At 47.2% G+C, this 12046-nt stretch overlaps 1 protein-coding gene across 3 annotated transcripts in view; it reads left to right on the plus strand.

The window, feature by feature from the left end:
* Positions 1–12046, plus strand: part of CASKIN2 (CASK interacting protein 2) — a 545439-nt gene that overhangs the window by 115234 nt on the left and 418159 nt on the right. The gene's annotated exons all lie outside the window — the stretch shown is intronic.

Consider the following 12046-nt stretch of genomic DNA (forward strand, 5'->3'; position numbering starts at 1 on the left):
TCCGATTAATAACAGCTAGAATCTGTTCTCTATTTATGGTCATTGCCCAGGGAACATGGCCTACATCCAGCACAGTTAATTTGTCGGCTTCATTGTCAATGTTGCTACCAAAAACTGTTGCAAAGTGGTAACCCTTCTCGTGTTCCGCAACCGCAGACAATTTATGTTCAGGCTGTGTTCATGAGAAGTCGTTCATAAAAATGCCAGAAAGACTGTGTCTCCTTATTTCTAAGGATCAAACACATTTTTTCTGCATCTCTGATTCCTTAATTTCCAATTACTCTTAATCCAGTTTTCTATACATTTGCTTGGACTTTATCTGTTGTTTTTTTGTTGTCTTTAGAGAGTGTCACGTCATTCCTAATTAATGTAATTTTCTGGCAAAGAGCTTTCTTTTGACTGACTACATTAGGATCATAGACCGGTGAATGTTTCTTATGTTGACCAGAAGGACGATAATGATTACCAAGACTTGTGAGCAAGAGCTCTTTCACAAACCCACCATAGTTGTACACAACAAAGTTTGAATATTGCCAGTCTGCTGAAGTAATTTACAGGCAGGCCGAGGCTGTTTCATTAACCCTACCTATGGACCTCACCTTCCATCTAACTTCAGGCACTTATATAGTGAAACAAGAACACATAGGACCTGATTATTTTATAGCAATGCCTCACTAACAGGGGAGTCTGCCTTCTCCTTCGAGGTTTGAAAGACTGCTGATAATTTTCGCCACAGTATAAAAGGTGGCATAGAATTAAAACTACACCGTGTAAAATCAGTTCTAGTTCACAAAAATGGCAGCTGACGGAGGAGTGTCAAGCATGTCAGAGGAGTCCAAGTTGAGACGCCCTTCACTCATTGAACAGTTAGTTATTTAGGTCGTGCAGTGGTTCAGAAGGGTTCATGGGTTGTAAAAAACGTCTTATGTTGCTGGAAAAAACGCTGTGATTATGCCAACATGAGAGCCAAGAATCCTGGCTGTTTCCAAGCATATCCGTACATGTCTTCGAATCAGTTTTCACCTAATGCGAAATCCATGAAACAGTTTTTCTTCGAATTTGGTTGGGTAAGTGAGTACATTTTAAAACATAGATGGGGGTGGGGTAGAGGGATAGGATAAGGTAGGGGTAAGTGGAAGGGGCAGAGGAGTCCCCCCCCCGCATAAAAACTATTGGAAGAAAAATAAATTCAAAGTAAACTCGATGAAATCACAAACATCCGATTCCAGGGACGTGGGGTTAAAGTAATTTCCCACCTGTTGGGTTGGGACACCGGGATGTTTTCCATTACTGACCCATCGCAATTTTTCCAAAGTGGCAAAGGAGACTCCGGTAATGGAAGCAAGGTTGCGGCCAGTATTTCTTGGATCAGTAATGGGGGCCAGATTCGGAGAGAAGATTACGGAGTCCGGCCCCACTGAGGTTGCGCTCCTAAGGTGCATAGTGCAAGTTCATGGTAATTATGCACGTGTCAGATCGAGTATTTAAATAATTTACAGAGCAGCTGAATATCTTACTTGATTCTTGCGGGCTATGCAAGGTTATGGATTACTGAATAATCTTTCTTCAAAGTAATCCACACTCCACAGCAAATCTGACTGACTTGTATTGTCTACGCATTACCAGTGCTGGAAAAGTGCCGGAGAAGCAGCTGTGTCCAATGCTGACTGTCCCCACTGACTGCTCCGTCTGCTTTCTCCAACTCAGGCCAACAGATTAACAATTTAGCATGTTAATGAGGTGCATACGAATTTGCAGGGGAGGAGCTCCCCCTGCCTTTTTCCTACTGCTGTTCCACCAAACAGCTCCAACTATGTGACCATGAAGTGCCACACCCCATGGGCGCAGAGCACGTGGGTGGTGGCTGCATCCAAAATGGAAGGAGTGGGGCTGGGGGTTACCTTTGTCAAGTAGCAGAGGTGGGGGACCAGGATCACAAACTTGGACTCAAATTGTTGGATTTCAAGGTCTACAGTAATGTCTTACAGTTTACTTACAAAAAACAAAAATTCGATAATAAAGCCACATGACAACATGTAAAACATGTTAAGCCAAAAGAAACCATTGTGGCTTTCATTTTCACATTCTGAATGGTAAACTACTAATCCCAGAATGCAAGATAATGGCAACCTAAAAAATCCAGTTAACCCCACTGTACTTTCAGTGATTTAAGAAATGTAATAAAAGAAGTTGCGTAATAAACAAATATGGATATGCAAATCCTTTGTCACAAACGTACAGCTCGTTGTTATGATGTGGTGTTGCCATAGCTTCAGGTGGGCATTTAGACCACCTTGGGTTGGTGGTTATGCTCCGGTATGCATGGTATGATGTAGATCATGACAAAGCACTGTTGTCCTTTTAATCAAGAAACTTCTTTCTTGTTTCCCTTGATTCAGGAACTTTTCCTTGGTGTTGGTACTCCACCTTGCAGCTGTACTTTCTGTTGCAAGCATGTTGTTCTCCCATCCTAGTCATGTTGCTCTGCCTTTTGAGGGCTGCTACAACCAGAATGATTATAGAGGGGTGGATAGCTCACTGGAATGCAACTGGAAGGACTGCATCTCCTTCTTACTTGACTTTAGTATATATGATATGATAGTTTGTTTATATAGCGCCTATACACAATGTGTTTCAAAGCGCTTCAATGCAAGGGAGGGAACAAGGGAAAATACAATGACATTCTTACAGGCCATGAACAGTAAGGATGTGAAATGAACTATCGTACTCGGCCTGACAACATTTCAGATAGTGCAAGAGCTAAGACATAGATAAGGAAGGGAGGGGGAGAGTGGGAAGGAAATGGAAACAGACAGGCAACTACCGTACTAGGCCTGATGACATTTTTGGTAGAGCCGGAGAAAAACAAAAGGTGAGGGAGAGGGGTGCAGAAAGAGAGGGGAGGAAGTAAATAAGTGACTATCGTACTAGGCCTGACGACATTTCAGATAGTAGTACATGCAGTACAGTACATGCTAGCCAATATTTCCACTGTTCTGCACCCCCCCTTGCATCAAGTTGGCGACTACGTGCAAATGCGGTCAGATAACGGCCGGTGGTGTCACTTCCCTAGATTTGGGCACCCCACGGGAAATTCATAGGTAGACTCCCCTGCCACACGCCCCCACTCTTTGCACAAGAAAAGGAAATATCTAGCACCAGAAAACGTTCCTTTTTTTTCTTTTTCTTTTTTCGAAAAAGGACACTGGTGGAGTGCGACTCCCAGAGCCGCTCTGCCCCAACCAAGCGACCAGCTCCCAATCAGCTTGGGCTCCTCTGCTTACTTACGGCTCACTCAGCTTACTACCATCAGTGGTAAACCGTGGGTCCGGAATCCGAGGCAGTCCACACCACTTCTGCCACCACCCATAGCTGCTCCCCACAGTATCGACATAGTTAGTGTTACGCAACAGCTTGCACCTGGTCATTGTGGTTGATGGATGCACTGACTATAACCACTTCATTCAAAGTGAGTCTGAGACAAGAAGTGCTGGGCTCAAAAATAAGTTCGAGGGCTCAGCCCTCGCATACACCCCCACAAATTAAGCAGTGGGCGCAGGTGGCTGTTGTGGTATAAGCGATGCCTGTGTTTCCTGTAGGATGCCACAGGGTGATGGGCAGCTCTGCTACGGCAACATTTCAAGACACTTGGCTCTCTGGTTGTTACCCACGTATTGTGTGTGCCTGGAGGGTCCCAGGGCCGCTCACTGGGCGCGTCCCCTATCACTCAGACATGGCAGCAGATCAAGTGTCTGGAATGTGAGCCTGGAGCCGGGCGGGCCCTGGCGAGAGCCCCCATCAGGGCAGGTGTGAGATGAGTATCTCTCCCGCATTGATGCTAGCCCTACCGTCAGAAGGCATGTGCCTGCCTGTCGCGCCCTCTCCTAGTCCAGTGAAGGCACCCAAGTAATCCTGCAACAGCAACCCTGCCACTGCAGTACAAGGCGGTTCCATCCAGGCGCATGTACCGCGCGCAGCTCCCAAAGCACCTCCATCTTGAGTTGTGAGGGAGGATAACCCTGTGAGGAAGTAGGCCAGCGCCTCTGCTGGGGATGTTCCTCTTGGTCCTGCCTCAGCGAAGCACGCACGTCCCTTAATGAGACCCTTTCGTGCCTTCCTGTGGTCTCGCTCTCCTGGTTCTCTCCACTCCCTCAGCATAACGGTTTGGGAAACCACTGCTTTAGGCACTATCCCTCTGTCAGATAGTTCCCGTTTTCTCCCTTGTTGCCCGTCTGCTGGCGGACTCCCGTCTCAGCTCTAATCCCCTTTTTTGAAGTTTTCTTCCCGCGCGCGCGTTCAGGGCCTGCATGGACTCCCACGCGCGTCCCTGGCGTGCCCTCGCCGGCCCAGGTGCATCTGCGGCAAAGTGCACCCACAGCTGCGCAACACATGAACAAGTGGTACCGGCTGCAGCTGCCACGGTTGAGCCCGAGGCTTTCTTGTGCACTGGATTTGGAGGGCGCCTGTCTTTAAAGTCCATTCCACCCACAGAAAAGCATAGCCCAATGTGCGACCATGTTGGGCCCTTAAAGTGGAACCTGCTCCATGATGCCTTTGGTGACAGTGCGCTATAGAAGAAACTGATTGATTGGTTGGTCAGATACACGAGTATCCGTCATACCACGTTGAATTTTCCCGAGCATTTCAATGTGGACTTCAGAGGAATTGATGTGAGGGCCAACTCGGTGCAAGTTGGAAGTGAAAAACCAGGCAGCAGCTCTCGTGCTGCGCCTGCTCATTGGCACCCTGTTTCACAGGGCTGGGGGTTTAGACGGCCAGTAGTTAGAGGGCTGCATTGTTTACGCATCCCCCGTATCGCAATAGAAAATGCAACAGGGTATCGCGATGCCTCTCCAGCCCAGTTCCTGTCTTTAGTGTTACTTGCCGTGGGATTTATAGAGGGCGGCTCTGCTAGTCACATGATCTCTTTACACTGATGACCATCTTGCGTGATGGTTTGAGCAGGTGCCATTAGCCTAGGTAGGAGGGAGTTTGAGTAGTCCTGTAGGAGGGTACCTGAAGTGGCACAATAGCATCTGCCTGATTCTGCTTGGTGTTGCCATGGGGGTGTAGTGGCACAGATGGGCCTACCCCCTCCCCGTGCTTGTAGAAGTCCTGGCCTCGCCGGAGGTACCAACAGGCCCTGTTTCTGAGTGGTGACTGTACCTACAGGCCCTGCCTGTAAGAGTGTTAAGTACGCCAGAATCTTGGTAGTGGAGTTGGTGTACATATAGTCCCGCCCCTTCACCTAGACGCCCAGGCAGTTGCATTCATTGTGTAAGAGCGTGAGTTGGTCCAGTGGCAATAGTCTTTTGTGCGTGTGCTTGCAGCTCAGTGCTGTGTTGAGGTGTTCAATACCAACGCTTGTCCGATTTCTGAGCTTTGCTACAGAGTTCTTGCTCATGCATGGACATTTGCCCGGCTCACCCGGGAGTAAGCTTGTGTGGTAGGGGCGCTGTATCTTGGTGGTAGAAGGATCGGAAGCTGCTCCTGCCTCCCCATGCACGTGCCTGTCCATTTGCGTGTATGTGGTGGGTGGGGGAGCTATTCTCTGAAAAGGGAGTGTTGTTTATTATTCGGCATGTCATGGCCTTTTTGGACTGACTCTTTAATATTTGTGACTGCAGTTCTGCAGGGCAGGACGAGGTAGGTGTCTGTATGCCTTCCTCTGTGTGCGGGGTGGCTTTGATCTATGCAGGGTTAGACACCTAAGGGTGGCATCGTAGAGTCTGCTGGTCTTGTGCCACCCAAGCTCTGCATGTTATCGTGGTAGTAGATCGCTCCACCACCAAGGCTCCTCCCTCTGCAACCACTGCTTCTTCATCTCAGACCTGGCTGTATAATATTCAGACAAGCTTTATAGACTCAGCAAACGGGAGAACGAGGTAACCCACCACTGCTACTATGAAACAGAGCGCCCAAGCTTTATAGACTCAGCAAACGGGAGAACGAGGTAACCCACCACTGCTACTATGAAACAGAGCGCCCAAACTTTACAGACTCAGCAAACGGGAGAACGAGGTAACCCACCAGTGCTACTATGAAACAGAGCGCCCAAGCTTTATAAACTCAGAAAATGGGAGAAAGAGGTAACCCACCAGTGCTACTATGAAATGGAGCACCCAAGCTTTATAGACTCAACAAACAGGAGAACGAGGTAACCCACCAGTGCTACTATGAAACAGAGCGCCCAAACTTTATAGAGTCCGCAAACGGGAGAAAGAGGTAACCCACCAGTGCTGCTATGAAACAGAACGCCCAAGCTTTATAGAGTCCGCAAACGAGAGAAAGCGGTAACCCACCAGTGCTACTATGAAATAGAGCGCTACTCAACAAACTGGAGAAAGAGGTAACTCACCAGCAGTGCTGGAAATGGAAAACATTAATTGAGGGAACCATCACTTCGTAGGAGGGGCAGGGCTTTGGAACGGGGGAGGTGGGGCTAAGGGGCGGCACCCCCGACGAGGTTGTGCAACACAGTATCTCTATATAGAACTCAATCTTGGTTATTTGCATAAAAGCAATGAGCATTATGGGAACAATATAATGTCCACAATTTTAAATGTTAAACATGTCTTCTAGTGATTCATTAAGAAAACCTTTTAAGTGAATAATGGACTCTTCTGTTTTGATTGGTCACAATAATCACCCTAATAAAGAGATGTCTGTGAAATGCAGCACATATATAACAGTTAGAGCAGCTACAAAGCTACATATGAGGCTTTGGTATTTTCTGTATGAAGGCTACAGTACTGTGTGTTCTGAATGCTCCTTGAGGAATGGGTTGGGAAGCAGAGAGCAGCCTGCACAACAATGATCAGAATATTAGGCACAAACGCAGAGGTCTGCTCAATGAAGCACAGGACCTGCGTGTGTGGGACCCCTTGGGTCTGGAGGATCGAGCAGAGCCGCTCTGTTTTTGTTCTGGTCCATTTTCTGCACTGCCCACCAGTACTATTATGAAACAGAGCTCCCAAGCTTTATAGACTCCACAAACGGGAGAAAGAGGTAACCCAACTATTAAGAAGCAAAGAACCCAAGCTTTACAGACTCGCCTTTTCTCGCTCAGTACAGCTCCTGGACTAAACACTATTTTTTTCCTCCACTATGACCCCTCTGACCCCCCCCCCCCTTTCCTTCAACTTATAGGACTCCGGCTATAAGGTGGCATTTAGTGCTATATGAAAAATAAATGTTCGTCCATCTCTGCTTCATTTGTGGCTGTGTTGCCTGGTGTAGACCGTGAGGTCTGTTTGGCCCTGGGTGGCTTGTAGTGTGGTATGTAGCCGCTTGTGGGCATTACAAGGATGTTATTGTTTGGTTCTGGGCTTGAGTGTTGTTGAGCTCGCCAGCTCTGTTGACAATTGATTAGTGTTCTGCAGTGACAGTTGTGGTGGTAATCGGGGTCGGACTGAGCCATAAAATTGTCTCGGTCACCAATGAAAAAGTGGCCCACAGTTACAACCGGCAATTCATTCGTTTTGTGACACTGTTTGAATAATAACCAAGGGGGAGTTTTTTGATAAGGGTGATGCAAATTGTGCATTTTAAAGAATATTTATTCATCAACACTGGTCAAAGCTACTAGCAGCAGAGTGAATTTACTCATCGAACTGGCACAAATTGGCAAAAAAAGTGGCCCTCACCAATATTTTGTGTCTTTGGTTTGGCCATAGGCCTGTTGCCCTATAGGCCAGACGGAGGTTGGTGGTAATTCTTGCAGATGCTATGTTGCAAGTGTTTACACACAAGTGTCCTTATAAAGGTGATTGGTCATCGGGGGTTGGAGTCTCTCAGGAAACTGATGCATTTTTATTAGTTATTTATATAGCACTTCATGCTGGACATCCCAAGCTTCTAAGCGCTTGACCGGGCATCTGACAGATGCATCGTCCTTCAGCAAAGGAGAGCGCATTGCCCAGAAGCTATCCTCTCAGCTATGGTCCATGGCATGACGCTGGGGTACATTGCAACACGGCTGGCATAAGTTATTCTGTCAAACAATGTTATTAATAATTCATGTGAATAAGCTTAATGATATGCTGAAACCCTTATTTTGGTGTAAGAGGAGCAGTGGAAGGGATGCCTGGCCCTGCTGCCTTTTGCTTTACTGTTCACAAGAGAAAGGCCACAGCAGACCACGGCTTTCTTCATCTTTGATCTAACGTTTGATTATCATAGGGTTCATCTGATTGTTTTAATTGAGTTCTGTTTGTGAAATTAATCCTTTTCACTCCCCTATTGCATGAGTTTATCGTGCAACAGGAGTTGCAAAAAGGAATAGTTTTCTCACAATGACACCAGCCCACCAATTCCTCTCTGAGGGTGTGATGAATTGCCACCTGGCAAGGATTAAAAGCCCTGGCTTTTTTGATTTTCATTAATTAATGAAATGATGCGGGTAATTCCACCTCATAAAGGGTGATCTGCTAACCAGATCCCCCTTTCATAAGCTCCATGCCAAAAGCATAATGGCATGTGCCCTAGTCACCTGGTTGCAACACCTGCTCTCCAGTAGCACAGAGCAGGTACAGAGGGCACAGGTGCCCTTTGGAGAGCTGCTGTGACAGCCAAGTCACTTCAGCTCATAGGCTGCATTTAAAGTCTGCACTCTGTTCCAGAACCACGTAGTCATGAGGAATTAAAATTCTGGTGACAGTTTAAACATTAAACGCAAAGCCATACCGAGTTTCGTTATGGTAGATGTTAATATACACAACTATAAGAAAGCCACATCAGATTGATGTCGCACATGCGTCAGGACCGTGAGCCCAAGCCAGCTGTGGAAGGATGGTGTGTATTTGGGACACACCATGCCTGGCCCTGCCAGCCTGCACAGCAAGAGACTGAATGACTGTGCCGCTCCTTTTATCCTTTTAAGGTCTGGTAACACCTCCCTCCAGAAGGACAGCCTCCCAACTGGAGCTGTCCTGGGAAACCCGAATCACAGGGCACACCCCTCCCAAAAGAACCAGCCTTACACCAGATTTCTGCATACCAAAAGGGCCTTTAATGCTACAGGCAAGGGAAGGGCAGTGAGGTTAGTGTCGGAAGAGGGTGCTCCGCATAGTCAGAGAACTATTCTGCCATCTTGTTTCTCTTTCTCTACCTCCCTTTCCTTCCTGCCTCCTCCATGTCTTTTAGCGCAAGGCACGTTGGGTATGATGTCAGCAGGCAAAGACCACTTGTCTCAAGGAGAGGGATTGGACACCGTAATGCACGCTTTCTTTTGTCCAATCACCCGTGGACTTTTCCCCATAAAAGAGCAGTCTCCCACTCCTTCTTTGATTTATCTTTTGACTTCCACCCGTTAAAAATAATCCTGCTGCCAGAGCAGTTTTTTCCAAAGTCCTCCAGTTGTGAGGTGAAGGCAGGTGATCCAAGACAGAGGAAAGCTCTGCTCCCAAGCCATCCCAGGGCACATTGGGGGTGACCTGTTGCTGGAGCAAGACCTGCCTCTCTCCCAGCTACACCAGTACCTAGGACCTCACTGGAGTTGAAAGAACGCTGCAGGTATTTTCCAGCTGCCCCTCTCCCCGGTGTTTGGGAGAATGCAAAGAAGGCCCTATCTTGTCCCTGGGCCCCAGGATTAGGATTTACAGCTACTGAAGATGCCAAGCAGCTGATCTGCTGCATTTCAACTGCTTTCAAACACATTCAAACCGACAGAACCTATGGTGCTGCCTTTTGTACTTCTTCAAACTCTTTGGACTGTTGTTGATGCATCCTCAAACTAGTTCGCCGCTGCACCGTGCCAGCTGAGTGCATCTTTGCCAGCTGCGAGATTCTGGTTTGAGTAGAAGAATTGGAACCAACGCATGCTTCACTTCAAAACCGACTCGGATGCCTGCTCCTCATCCGGATCACTGCGACTCGTTGCATCCAAACCTAATTTGTACCAGTGGTACAGTGCCAGGAATCCTGTTTCGATGCTGTCGAACCACCAAGAACAGTGGGAAGCTATTATTGACAGCTAACTGCCCTCTGATCCATCTTTGGGTCCTAGAGACAGGTTATGTCAATTTTAATACCATTTTCAGACAAGAGCATATTCTTTTATGAATGAACATTGTGGTTATTGATCACCTTTCCCCCTTTCAACCACAGAGTGCTGCTTTCTATCTCTTGCATGATCTGTGTTCTTTCCACAGGGGGGTGCAGGGTGTTTGTAGTGTATTTTAGTTGGCTGAAGGCTGCCTCCAGTTGTGTGACACACCATTCCATGAATGAGACTTAACTGTGGCTATGTTGGCTTTGGAGACCTGTCCACTTGTTTCTCTCCGGGCTAGCCATATCTGCCATTCTCTGTTCAGGGGGCAACTTTTCAAGTCACAATTTATTAGCATGGCATAAAAAGTCACATGCCACCTCAATTCTATGAATACACACAGCACATCATTTCTTACTCACCAAGAGTCCTTGATCAGTAGGCAGTGGCTATGATATGATATTTTATTTATATCGCGCTCATACACAGGTGTTTCAGAGCGCGACTAGGCAAAGGGAGGGGAACAGTGGAGAGAACAAACACAAAGGCTAGTGGCGAGTGCACATTTTGAGCCTTGTCAGTGTCATGTCATGATGCTTTGAGCCAGTCCTGGTTTCCCCAATTGAATGCTGGGATTTGTAGGCCCATATTATAAAGGCTAAAACAAAACTTAAAAGTCACAGCATGTAACAAACAGGACTGTCTCAAGGTGTCAAGCATGACACAGGGCAGCTATGGCTAGGCTTTCGGAGTGACCCCAAGCCAGGATACACAGGTCCAGAGTATAGCGGCAGCGTTTTCTCACATAGTTTTCAACAAGGCTCGGCCCACCCCCGAGCAATGAAAATCTCGCGATAGGTAAGAGGAAGACGAGGTGGTCCGATGGATAGACATTTCTCACACCAGGCCTCCTCGCGCGCTTCACCGTGGGCGGCCCAGAATGCATCCATTGCAACGGAATCTGCCGTTTGAAACTAGTTTCCTCGTCATTGTTCTGTTCAGACAAACGGAGCTGTCTGCGTGGGCGCCAACCGTCTGCTCCTGCACCTCTGGGAGGTGTTCTGTTCAGGCAGGCCTGCTAGCCCCCATGTCAGATTTTTAGTGAGGGAGCGCGAGGGCGGACAGGTCACAGATGGGATTACCTTTAAATCAATTTTTTCTCCTCGTTATGCCTCTGAAAGGCGTGCTAACCGTGAACATTAAATTCCATTTCTAACCCAACTTTGCCTCTCTGTGTTTGTGAAGTTGTTGGCGTCGGTGGCAAGCATCTTTATGTGGCAAAGATTAACGCGCACAAGCAATCATCGTTACAAACCAATCGCACCACTCTGTTTCTTTCCAAGTAAAATCCGTTTGCAGGACGCGTTTAGCCCTTTCATGACGCTTCGGCTGTTCGTTGTAACATATGTAATTATATCATATGATTTGCAGAGTCACTCTAAAGTTATGGTTCTATGACATGTTACATAAGACAATGAAGGAAATAAATGCAGCTGTAACTTTTGCTCTTGTCCTTATTTGTCAAGCAGCTGATCTGCTCTGCTCGGGCCCAATGTATCGTGCAGGTAAAAAAAAGACTGCCGAACCGAGGTCTTTCTTTAATTTGGGTGAGAGCAGAAAGATGTTCTCAGTACCCATATCTCGAAAATGTCCTGCTCGGTTTTCAATGTTTTTGGCATCCTGCTACCCTTTACCTTGAACTGGTCCATGCCTCAAAAATGTGAAAATGGTGTCTGCCGAGTTAGACTCCCTTTTTGAGAAAAGACGCGTGTATTCATGCACGCGCAGTATGCACCGCCAGAGCAAAACCTCTGCGCGCGATATTAACACATGAAGACATCCGACTGACTTCACCACTTCACGAGACTCACTTTTACCATCGCATCAATGTGCGCTATTACCTACCCAGTGCTGCGAAGTGCTGATTTAATTTAATTGGGAGAGAGTTTGTATTGGGCAAATTATTTGGTGGACTCAATGTCTGTACCCCAACGTTTGCGTTCCTAACAAGTAAGTCCCTCTCGTTATAGATAGTAACCTTGACTCTTTCTTTTATTT

The sequence above is a fragment of the Ambystoma mexicanum genome, chromosome 3q, assembly GCF_040938575.1.
Source record: "Ambystoma mexicanum isolate Mex_15411 chromosome 3q, UKY_AmexF1_1, whole genome shotgun sequence".
NCBI lineage: Eukaryota > Metazoa > Chordata > Amphibia > Caudata > Ambystomatidae > Ambystoma > Ambystoma mexicanum.